The following is a 13,340-nucleotide window of genomic DNA, read 5'->3' on the forward strand; positions in this document are numbered from 1 at the left end:
AATTGTTATAGGGTCCCAAATACTATCTCTGTGCCACTTTAGGCCCTTTAAAGGAGTTCTGTAGTGGAATATAACTTATCCCCTATCCGAAGAATAGGGGATAAGTTATAGATCGCGGGGTCCCCAGCAATCTCCTATACGGGTCTGCGGCAGTCCCCATGGGATACATAAAGGGAGTGCATCGGTCGCCGCGTCATGCAGGGGACAGAATGCCCCCTTCCTGCGGACTGCCGCGGCCCCATACAGGAGATCTCGGGAGGTCCCTATTCTTTGGATAGGGGATAAGTTATATTCCACTAAAGTATTCCTGAGAGGTGCACTGAAATAACAATAGTACTCACATAATTGAGCTGGACTGCACACTGCGGGATGCAGGTCCTTTGTAAAATCTATAGCTTGGCAACCATAGAGTCTCTAGGCCTGGCCTTCAGACCCTAAAGGTTTTAGTGTAGTTATGAGGATTCTGTACAACTTTTCTCTACAGACATAAGTCATAAGTCACCAGGGGGTGTGGCTATGCTGCAGGTGGATGGCATTACTTCAGTAGATCCTTCCATCCTGCTATCCACCGGCCCAGTGCAGTATAGCCATGCCCCCTTGAGACCATGTGACTTATGACATATTGACTGAGGCTGCGGAAAGGTCAGAGACAACAGTAACATAAAAGGACTTGCACTACAGCACCTCCGGGTGTTGGTCCTGTGCATGAAAAGCAGCTCATGGAGGTACTAGAAGCAAATTACACAGTAGGCTGAAGAAACTACCCCTTCAACATTAGGCACATTCTAGTTAGTAGGAGAAGCACACTTTAGTCCAGAGGAAGGCTGGTTAGTTAGTTAGTGGTAAAGTGAAGAAGGATAAGGAGCACCTAATCTCCCTTCTTCCTGGGGTAGGCCTTAAACCCCCAGGATAACCTGGGGAACATCAGCTCCTGCAAAGTAGGGATTCTTCATCCTGGTGAACACCTTGCTAATCACTATTTTGGTCGCTTCTCGGCCTTTTGGCTAAGATCAAGTGTAGTATCTGTTCTTATCAGTTTTATTGGTGTATCAGACACCATCGATGTATGACTGGTGAGGACGGGTGCTGCATGGAGGGAGAAGGTGTACCGTGGCGGAATCAGCTCAACGGCTGCCCTGATGTGACCTGCTTCCTTCGGGTCCCGCCATGAGGCTGAGAGGGTCTAGGGGGAGTGGTGACCCAGAGGTAATGAAACTCATTGAGAGGATGGGCTCACTGAGTGGAAGCACTTGCAACATATCTCTTCACCTTGTGGCACTCACCTCTTGATTCCCGTCCTTCTGGCTAGGATCGGAGACATTTTTATACATGGCAGTAAACCTGCGCACATTCACTTATTTATTTTTGTTCACTGTGTCACTTTTTGCATGTTGTGTGTCCACAGGATTTGTCAGGATGCGATAGCCCTTCTCGGTGTCTATCTTGGTGGTCTAGGGAAGGAGTGTGTGGCCATCAGGTTCTGCACCTCCCTACAAAAACCCCGGGTATTCCTGCATGGGCAGGGTACCGACCGTTTACAGCTCTGCAGGCAGATACCTTGACTAACGCCAAGGGGGATGCCGGGAGCATTTGTGGTCCCTTAATAGCTTTGGCGAAAAGGGACATTGAACCTGGAACCTTGCAGGTACCTTTTGGTCCGGAAGCGAAGGGTAAGGTATGTTGGGGGGCCTCTCTCCTGTAGGAGAAGTGCTTGCGATAGACCACATCCTTTGTGCACGCTTTTTTTTAGTGTAACACGTTTTACACTTTTTCTTGCACTTTGGGTGATATGTGAGCACGTTCCTCGGCTCTTAGATATTAATCCCTATTTAGGGATCAAGAGTGGAGAGAAAATAAGGAGGCAGAGACAATTGGCTGACAGTTATCATTGTCTTAAGACTGTTTTTTTGTCTATAAAAGGCGCAAGCAGGGTTTATTTGCGCCTTTTTTTGCGCCTTTTGGTTTACACATTTCTGCTGATTTTGGCAATACATCTGATATGGAAGGGTTTTATGAACTGCACGTTTTTGTAAAAAGGCACAAAAAAGGTACAAAGCCACTGAAAAGTCTCTAAAGTACACCAGCCCAGACTTAGCTTAGCTTTATGGTGTATGTGAAGAGTAAAATTTCAGAAAATGTGACCTGCACAAAATTTATTAAATGCTCTGCGACTAATAAATATGGTGCTCCTACACATTACCAGCACACAAAAAAAGGTGTCGAAAAATGCTTCACTTACACCTACACTGATAAAGCCCCCCCCCCCCCACCCCCACACACACACTCCCCCATTGTCTTTGGCCACATAGAATATGCTGGAAAAGTTCAGAGAGAAGTAAAATAAAAAAGTTGTGCACTACAGCACTTCTGGGTGTGGACCTTATGCATGGAAATGGGACAAGGTGCACAGAGGTAATAAAAGGGTATTACACAGTATTAGGACTTGGCATAATGGGCTTAAACGCTGGTAAAAAAAAATAAATCCTGGAATACTCCTTTAAGCTGTGGGACAGTTTAAATGGGCACTGTCAGAATCTAAAACATTTTATATGTTGTACATCTTGGCAAAACATTAGCCTTTATAATATACTTCATAAATTTTTTTTTTTTTTTTAAATCATGGCTTATAAAAAAAAAGACCACCAGGGGGCCCCATTCCATTCCAAAACATAATCCTGTCTGTTTGCAGCATCATCTTTGTCCCAGCTGAAGCAAAGGCTGGGACAAAGTCCAGGAAGTGAGGGTGGGACTAGCACTCCTCTGCTCTCACTCCTGTCCTGTCTGAAAACAGAGAAGAAGGGGTTACAGAGCAGCCTGCAGAGGTTGGATGAAGCGACCCAGCACAGCAGACGCAGGGAGGAAGTTAATGCATGTGAGCAAGGGTGTGCTTAGTGCTTCCCTTGGACACGCCCTTTCCTGATCAGTGGATGTCAGAATGAGTTAGCAGCAGAACAGAGGGATTTGTGAGCCAAATACAGAAGCTAGACACATAAAAAAGATATGTAAAGCATCTGCATGACCTACTGAGTAACAGAAGCATTATTTTTTTCTGTGATATGACAGGTACGCTTTAAGTGAATGTACTTCATTATTCACAACTAAAACACAGGAGCATAAGGCTATGTTCACAGGGCAATGTCCGCACATAAAATCTCCGTATGGACATTGCCTCTTAATGCAGAGCGCCAGCATAACATTGAAATCAAGGGGACTCTGCTGCTGCGTAATCTCCATGCGGAATTGCAATGCGGAAATTATGCCGTGTGAACATAGCCTTAACAGTGAATAGCACCATAATCACACAGTGCAAACCAGTGCATCAGAGTAAACTTAATCCATACACATAAGAATAACATATATGTGTAATGTCCCAGTCCCATGTTCTACACTTAGGCCCTGTCAGTGTTCTGGGGGCTCTCCTGCAGTGTCTCCCCCATAATGAAGTTAGTGTTACTAGCCAGTACAGGTTATGTATTATGTGTACATTATGTATAAAGGACCTTTGGAGGACCAATGTAAATGTCTAAAAGACCTTTGGAGTTATCACATGTTATGTTATCACATATTAACCAGAGAGCACAAGTTAAACACATGACCTGCAGCTTGACCTATGAGCTTCTGGCTCAGGCCCCTTTATAAGAGGGACAGCCATTACAATCTCTCTCTTACACCAGACCTTTGCTGAGGCACAGCCAAGCACAGACCTCAGATCCAGCATCCCGTACACCTGGAGGCCACAAGCCTGCATATGTCAGTAAGGGTGTTATCACACTATGATTGTAAAGTATGGTTGCTGGATCCGGTTGGGAGGGGCGAAAACCGGCCGCTCCCGTATCCCAGCCGGATCCAGCTCGAACCCCATTCATTTCAATGAGCCGACCGGAGTCAAACGCTGACTCCAGTTGTCTCATTTTTCCCCGAATACGGTTTTCTGACCGGACCTAGAACCGTGGTATACTACGGTTTTAGGTCCGGTCAGAAAACTGTATACGGGGCAAACCGGATCCAGCAACCGTACACTACAATCGTAGTGTGAAAGCACCCTAAGTCCCGCCATCTATGTCTACTGTCTCTACCTACAAACAAGTCAAGTTACCAGTCAAGTCAATTATAGTCAGAGTGGCTGCATGGAAGTCTGATCCAAAAGTATTGCAATCCCAGGCAAGCTGCAGGGCCCTTTCCGTGTTACTGGCTGACTCTCTCTGGGATTCTGGTCTAGCTGTAAAGACTATAACAACTGTCTGACCTCAGTAAAACCTCCTTTAACCATAACCTGGTCATGGACTCTTCTTGCCCTGCCAAACCTTGGGGTGACAGGGATATCGTTTGGGTGGTTACCGATTCCCAAAAAGCACTCTGGTGTCACGAACATTAGGGGTTAATAACATCTTGCCCCTGGGGTTAATACCATCTGCCCCATCCACCTACACCCTTCACACACTTTGGTCCCACCACAACCCGGGGTCACCACCAGGGCCGGATTAAGAGCATCATGGGATCTGGTGCTGAAGATTTTGGCGGGCCTAAAGTTGACAACACAACAGCTGGGTTGCCGCTATTTGTGGGTATTAGTGCAATGCCATTTACTTACATTATCTGCAAACAGCATGATACGCAGAGTGTGACGGATGTAGGTATTTAATTGGGTTGTTGGCTGGCTAGATAGGTAGCTGGGTCGGTTGTAAGCTTGCTGGGTAAGTAGTTAGGTAAGTAGCTAGCTAGGTACCATGTAGGTAGCTAGCCAGGTATGTAGATAGGAAGGTAGGTAGCTAGCTATAATAATATCAGGGCCGTTTTTACACATTGGTGGGCCCAGTGCAAGACTGTAGAGGAATAGTGGTGCAGTTGCCCATAACAACCAATCAGATCACTTCTTCCCTTTTGAGAAATTAAAGAAGTGATCTGATTGGTTGCTATGGGAAAATGCACCATTCTTCACAGGTAATCTGCTTATAGGCCTGTATGTTTATAATAGTTGATCTATTATAACCAGGGCCAGATTAAGGCTGCCTGGAAGACGGAACACTTCATTATGTTGGTACAGTTCCCCACATTAGGTGCAGTATAGTTCCCCCACATTAGGTGTAGTACAGTTCCCCACATTAGGTGCAGTATAGTTCCCCACATTAGGTGCAGTACAGTTCCGCACATTAGGTGCAGCACAGTTCCCCCACATTAGGTGCAGTACAGTTCCCCCACATTAGGTGCAGTACAGATCCTCACATTAGGTGCAGTACAGTTCCCCACATTAGGTGCAGTACAGTTTCCCACATTAGGTGCAGTACAGGTCCCCACATTAGGTGCAGTATAGTTCCCCCACATTAGGTGCAGTATAGTTCCCCCACATTAGGTGCAGTATAGTTCCCCCACATTTGGTGCAGTACAGTTCCCCATGTTAGGTGCAGTACAGTTCCCCACATTAGGTGCAGTACAGTTCCCCCACATTAGGTGCAGTACAGTTCCCCCACATTAGGTGCAGTATAGTTTCCCCCACATTAGGTGCAGTATAGTTCCCCACATTAGGTCCAGTATAGTTCCCCCACATTAGGTCCAGTATAGTTCTCCCACATTAGGTGCAGTATAGTTCCCCCACAATAGGTGCAGTACAGTTCCCCCACATTACATGCAGTATAGCTCCCCCACATTAGGTGCAGTATAGCTTCCCCACATTAGGTGCAGTATAGTTCCCCCACATTAGGTGCAGTATAGTTCCCCACATTAGGTACAGTATAGTTCCCCCACAGACATACAGCCTTCAGCCATATACAGTGTATGGCTGGAGGCTGTTTGCCTGTTTACTGCCGCAGTGTTCCGACCACCACTCCTCCGGTCCGGGGACCCCGGGGATTGGGGTCACGATCTACTGCTGAAGATGACGTGCCGCTGGAGACTTACCATGCGCGCGTCCTCCTCGATGCTCCGCTCTGCTTTACTGCTATGGGCGCACGCACGGGACGTCAGTGACGTCCCTGCGTGCGCTACCTCCCGGCAGGCCCTGCGTTTTTAAAGTTAACGCGGGGCCACAGAAAGGTAACAGCCGCGACATCCTTGTGTCCTGAAAAGATTTTTCGGGACACAGAGATGTCCCAAATGTGACAGGGGCCCCCTGCGGGCACGGGACATTGCATGGCTGGCCCTCTTTTTCTGTAAATATAGCTGTCGCGGGCCGCCCGTGCTATTCGCTCCAGGCCCCTACGTTAATCCGGCCCTGGTCACCACATATGTCTGGCATCGAATTTACACATCCCACAGGGACACACAGTGGGGCAACGCATAATGGCCCTGATTTCCTAAGAGTGTTGTGTAGGTTTCTTTGGGGGTTTTAATTCCCTTCACTTTTTTTTTTTCACGGTATTTACTAAGGTTTTCCTATATTTTGCACCTTTCCCTACATTTTCCTTTTTTTACACATGCTCTGATCTGTCTGGTTTCCCTCAGCTCAAATCCACCACATTTTCTGTGGAAACCTTAGTAAATATGTTGGGTTTTTGTGAAAATGGCGGGAACACGCCCCTTTCCCGCCGGCCACGTCCCTTTTTCAGGTTTTTTTTCAGGAAAATGGACAGTTAGTCGGGTTTTTCCTCTATTCTGGCGCAAATTCTGGCGCAGACAGAATTTCTGGCGCAATGCACCAGAATCTGGCGCACAACCCGACAAAATTTGTCGGGTTTGCAATAGTAAATGAGGGCCAATGTGTGAAGTCATCCTGTCCGCATGGGCACCTACTAAGGGGAGAAACACCTACTAAGGGGAGATTTATCAAAACCTGTGTAGAGGGAGAGTGGTGCAGTTGCCCATGGCAACAGATCAGATAGCTGCTTTCATTTTCCAGAGGCCCTTTAAAAAAAATGAAATAAGCAATCTGATTGGTTGCTATGGGCAACCAGTCAACTTTCACTCTGGACAGGTTTTGATAAATCTTCAGGGCTCCTAAATGCAAAATCTGTAACAGGTCTCCGTGTCTACTGTGCGCCATTTATAATAGTGGTACTTTCTTAAGAGGCAGAAGTGCCTTTGGGCCCCCTTGGGCACCAGGGCCCGGGTGCAACTGCTACCTCTGCACCCCCTATAGTTACCCCCCTGGCCTAGTCTAACCTAGGCCACAAAAAGTGGCTGAGGTAAAGTAGGCCACAGAAGGTCCAAAGCACTCCAGTTCAGTGCAGACCGGTGTATTCCAAACAGTGTGTCTCCAGCTGTTGCAAAACTACAACTCCCAGGATGCCCGGACAGCCAACGGCTGTCCGGGCATCCTGGGAGTTGTAGTTTTGCAACAGCTGGAGACCCACTGTTTGGGAAACACTGATGTAGATCCTTATGACCAGTGGTTCTGCACCTCTGGTTTCCATTCAGCTTTTTTAGTCTCCTGAATTACTAAATTTACTGTGATAGAACCAAACGCAAAAACAAATCACAACAAGTCTACCGCCGACAAACTTTCCCTTGTGTTTTTTTTCCTCCCTTTCCGGGTTTCGGCGGATAATCGCACGGCGTAAGATTGCATTGTGTCAATAACAAAATCCCGGTCATCTATAATCAATTACTTTTGCCTTGAAGACCAGAACCGCTACTTACTTTCTCCTCTCAGCGCCGGTATATAACTATGCGGTGACATTTTATAACATTAACTTTTTTTTTTTTGGGTGGGGGGGGGGGGGGGGGGGGTGTTTTAGTTAATTGCGCAGTTAATGCTTTAGAATGTCGGCTCCGTTCCTGCTTCTGCCATTTCCATGACGACGGGTGAATGCGCTAAAGAAATCCTTACACTGTTTTGTGACCTCTTCCCAGTCTTTTCCACTCAAGGCTTTTTTTTTTTCTCTGTTGATAGACAGAAGGGGACAATAACAATTGTGTGACGGGGAGGCGTGGGAGAGCGCGATTTACTGGAAGAGAGTGGAGATGAGATGCTGTTCTACTGTGTGACCCACTCCAACTCAAAGTTCTCATTTCTCTTTTGTTACAAATTCTTTTTTTTTCGCTTTTTTTTTTTTTTTTTGTGTCGTTCTGTACAACATTGACCATTTAAAAAAAAAAAAATGCAGAATGAAAGAAGCCGGAAAAAAAAGCGCATTTTCTGTAAGCGGCAATGTGGGGAACTTTGTGGATGAGAACAGCCAATGGGAATGCTCGGCATTCACAACCTCTTCCACCGGCTGGGGAGTCGCAACGCATTTCAAAAGGGGCCGATACAGTGAGAGATTAAAAAGAATTATTCTGCAGGATTTAAAAAAAGTAAATAAAAAGGGGCACATGTACATCCATCTGCGTGAAAAGGAGGAAAGTTCCATTCACTTTCAATGCACTGAACAAGTGGCTGTATCATTAACAGAAAGGGAGGGGAAGGGGGTTAGAGTACATTTTTCATTTGTAATTTCTAATTTGTCCATCCTGTAAAGGCGACATTTTATGTTTTACTGGTAGATTTAAGACAACTTGGCAGATTGTTTTATTGTTTATTTTTTGGCAGTGGCATTGTCCTTTGAAATTTTATAAAAAATATAGTTTCCTTGAGGTCCCGTACACTTGGCATCATAGTTAAAACAGAAGGAAAAATAGCCAGCACAACAACCTAATACACAGGTGCCCGCTGCTGTGGCAAATACAAGATCAAAATGTGTCCCCCCCATCCACCACGCGGAGGTGGCCTCATATCGGATGGGACCCTAACATGATAACTCACCTTTGCTGTGCATATAGCTTCTGACTGTGTGACATGTTGGATCAGCCATTGACTAAACCACCTCCAGTCTGAGAGGGGTGGGGTGCACGGCTAAAGAGGGTGCCACACCCCCCAACTTACAAAGGGTCCCATCCGATATGAGGCCACCTCCGCGTGGTGGATGGTGGGACACATTTTGATCAAAAAGTGCGCTAAGAGCCTCCATTTTTTGACCAAGAGTGCTGTTGCAACTTTCTTCTTTGTACATTTTGTATTTGCCACAGCAGCGGGCACCTGTGTATTAGGTTGTTGTGCTGGCTATTTTTCCTTTTACTTTGTAAGTTGGGGGGTGTGGCACCCTCTTTAGCCATGCACCCCACCCCTCTCAGACTGGAGGTGGTTTAGTCAATGGCTGATCCAACATGTCACACAGTCAGAGGCGAGTTATCATGTAAGGTTCCCATCCGATATGAGGCCACCTCCGCGTGGTGGATGGGGGACACATTTTGATCGAAAAGTGCGCTAAGAGCCTCCATTTTTTTGACCATGAGTGCTGTTGCAACTTTCTTGTTTGTACATTTGGCATCATAGTTATGTGTAAGCTGCAATTTGTATGGATCCATAGTAAGTCTGTAAGGGGCAAAAGTTTTGCAGTCATTTTAGACTCTCTGCACCTCTGTACATATAGGCTCCGTGCACTGCTGTACATATAGGCTCCGTGCATGCTGTACATATATACGTTCTGTGCACTGCTGTACATATAGGTTCTGTGCACTGCTGTACATATAGGTTCTGTGCACTGCTGTACATATAGGTTCTGTGCACTGCTGTACATCTATACTTTCTGTGCACTGCTGTACATATAGGTTCTGTGCACTGCTGTACATATAGGTTCTGTGCACTGCTGTACATATAGGTTCTGTGCACTGCTGTACATATAGGCTCTGTGCACTGCTGTACATATAGGCTCCGAGCACTTCTGTACATATAGGCTTCATACACTGCTGTACATATAGGCTTCATGCACTGCTGTACATATAGGTTCTGTGCACTGCTGTACATATAGGTTCTGTGCACTGCTGTACATATAGGCTCCATACACTGCTGTACATATAGGTTCTGTGCACTGCTGTACATATAGGCTCCATACACTGCTGTTCATATAGGCTCCATACACTGCTGTACATATAGGTTCTGTGCACTGATGTACATATAGGTTCTGTGCACTACTGTACATATAGGCTCTGTGCACTGCTGCACATATAGGCTCCGAGCACTGCTGTACATATAGGCTCCATACACTGCTGTACATATAGGCTCCATACACTGCTGTACATAAAGGTTCCGTACACTGCTGTACATATAGGCTCCATGCACTGCTGTACCTATAGGCTCCGTGCACTGCTGTACATATAGGCTCTGTGCACTAATGTACATATAGGCTCTGTGCACTGATGTACATATAGGCTCCATACACTGCTGTACATATAGGCTCTGTGCACTGCTGTACATATAGGCTCCGAGCACTGCTGTACATATAGGCTCCGTGCACTGCTGTACACATAGGTTCTGTGCACTGCTGTACATATAGTTTCTGTGCACTGCTGTACATATAGGCTCCATACACTGCTGTACATATAGGCTCCATACACTGCTGTACATATAGGCTCCATACACTGCTGTACATATAGGCTCTGAGCACTGCTGTACATATAGGCTCCTAGCACTGCTGTACATATAGGCTCTGTGCACTGCTGTACATATAGGCTCTGTGCACTGATGTATATATAGGCTTCATACACTGCTGTACATATAGGTTCCGTGCACTGCTGTACATATAGGCTCTGTGCACTGCTGTACATATAGGTTCTGTGCACTGCTGTACATAAAGGCTCCATACACTGCTGTACATATAGGCTCCATACACTGCTGTACATATAGGTTCCGTGCACTGCTGTACATATAGGCTCCATACACTGCTGTACATATAGGCTCCATACACTGCTGTACATATAGGTTCTGTGCACTGCTGTACATATAGGCTCTGTGCACTGATGTACATATAAGCTCTGTGCACTGATGTACATATAGGCTTCGCACACTGCTGTACATATAGGCTCCGTGCACTGCTGTATATACAGGCTCTGTGCACTGGTGTATATACAGGCCTTGTGCACTGGTGTATATACAGGCCTTGTGCACTGGTGTATATACAGGCCTTGTGCACTGGTGTATATATAGGCCTTGTGCGCTGGTGTATATACAGTCTCAGTGCAATGCATTACTGTACATATAGACTCAGTGCATTGCTGTACACAAAGGTTCTGTGCACTGCTGTATATACAGGCTCTGTGCATTGCTGTATATACAGGCTCTGTGCACTGCTGTATATACAGGCTCTGTGCACTGCTGTATATACAGGTGTGGTAGCCCTTGGGGGGTGTATGGTAGGGATGGTAGGATGTTGGTATATGAGGGGTTAATATTAACCCAGCCACTCGTGATGCCAGGGTGAGGGCTGGTATGCTGAATCTATGTTCCAGCCTATCGCCGCCCTTCCCAGAAGCGATAGGTGCAATGAAATGACTGAAGGTCCACAAGCAGATTTAACTTGAACTTCAAGAACTTTACTGCAGTGCTTGCAATATCCAATACGTAATAATACAGTTCTTTGGTTGCTTAGCGACTAGTAGAAGTTGCGGACCTTGCATAAGACCTATAGTCTCTGAATTTAGGGAATGATGTGCAGATCCATCCGGATTTAGGGGAAATATTGAGTCCGGTGATGCTGCAGAGTGCTTAGGGGATGACACACTCTATAATTTATATCGTTCGGCCGTTGCCGCAAGGCTCAGGCCTAACTCACTGCGATTACTGCAATACAGATCCTTCTCTGATGAAAGCCAGGAGCAAGAGCTAGATAAGATGGCCGCCGCTCCCTTATATGGGCAGGGGGCGTGGCGATTTTGATTGGTCCGAACGTCTGCCACTTACTTTACATGGTGAGATGGGATTGCTTACGTCACAGGCTCTATGTAGAACCAGAACAAGGCTTCAGATACCAGAACGAGGCCTGGAACGCATCCAGAGTGAGGCTTGGAATGCAATGCCATAGAAACAAGCAATTAACCATTTATATACTGAAATAACACTATATACATTATTTTATAGATAAATTAGTAATCTATATACTATAATGGAGGCGACTAGGGGTGAACTGACCAATGAAGACTAGGGACTCTGGCTATGGGGACCCACAGATAAACAAGTACCGTGTGAAATGTGGTACTGGGACACCACACAGGCTCTGTGCACTGCTGTATATACAGGCTCTGTGCACTGCTGTATATACAGGCTCTGTGCACTGCTGTATATACAGGCTCTGTGCACTGCTGTATATACAGGCTCTGTGCACTGCTGTATATACAGGCTCTGTGCATTGCTGTATATACAGGCTCTGTGCACTGCTGTATATACAGGCTCTGTGCACTGCTGTATATACAGGCTCTGTGCACTGCTGTATATACAGGCTCTGTGCACTGCTGTATATACAGGCTCTGTGCACTGCTGTATATACAGGCTCTGTGCACTGCTGTATATACAGGTTCTGTGCACTGCTGTAAATATTTTTTGCTCAACAGTAGCCTACAAATGATGTGTGCAGCTATATGGTATATGTCAGAGCTCTACAAGAGGAACATGCATTGGGAGATTTTCTAAATGTGATGTGAACAGAGCCCTAGCTGAATTGTGTATTCAGAACTTTAGACAACTGACAACCCCTATAGGAGCTGTAATGGAAGCCGTAGTGGCTGTTTATCCAGATTTCCTAGAAATATAAACCATATAAAAGTAAAAAAAAGAAAAAAAAGACTGTACAGCTTATAGAACAGCGTGGCAGGACAGGACAATGCATGGCTTATAAGTGACTATTTAGGCCTCCTGTAATGGTCTGCATGGCTTTACAAGCATAGGGTGATATCTCCTGCAGCAGTACACATGTGAGCCTTGTGTTTTCGTATGAAGTGTATCTCATGCTGGGACATGCCGTCATACGCACAAGTATGCTACAGACAAATAACTCGGGGCTATGGGATGGGCCACTGCTCCTCCTAAATGATTTTTACCCCAGAGGCTTTTGAGTGATGATGTTTCATTCTGACAAAAGAATTCTGCAGTGAGTCACAGCGCATTCACATACAATGTTCATGTAACAATGAGCGCGCTGGACTACTGGGAAAGTTCACCGGGTGGCACTTACAACCACTCGCTGACCTCGCCATGAAAGGTGTCAATGTACGATGAGTGTTTAGCTTATAACTGGGAACGTATACATAAATCATGTTCCCTCGGATTCTAGACTGGCGTTACATTGCTCAAACAGCAGGAAAGCCTTCATCATCCATAGACATTTCCTCAAAGAGTCATCAGGATTTTTATTTTGCTTTTATGTTTTCTTTCTAATAACCCTGCATGGCTGCAACTATAAGGCCTCACGCACATGCTCCTATAAGGCACCCCAAGACTGCTATGGGTCCATGATGTACCTAGGCATCCCTGCAATTTGTTCTTTTACATTTAACACATGTTAATTTTGCTGTGGATTTACTATAGTGGAAATTTTCAGCCTTGTTTGAATTCCGCCTTATATGTTTCTCATAGCTGAGTCTTTAAAGGGTTATTC

The 13,340-nt window shown here is 45.8% G+C and overlaps 1 long non-coding RNA gene and 1 pseudogene across 1 annotated transcript in view; one reads left to right on the forward strand and one right to left on the reverse strand.

The window, feature by feature from the left end:
• The window catches only part of LOC130362957 (uncharacterized), a 124,099-nt gene that overhangs the window by 89,273 nt on the left and 21,486 nt on the right, over positions 1–13,340 (reverse strand). The window lies entirely within an intron of this gene.
• LOC130363224 (U2 spliceosomal RNA) lies at positions 985–1,092 on the forward strand (annotated as a pseudogene).

This window comes from Hyla sarda, chromosome 3, assembly GCF_029499605.1.
Source record: "Hyla sarda isolate aHylSar1 chromosome 3, aHylSar1.hap1, whole genome shotgun sequence".
NCBI lineage: Eukaryota > Metazoa > Chordata > Amphibia > Anura > Hylidae > Hyla > Hyla sarda.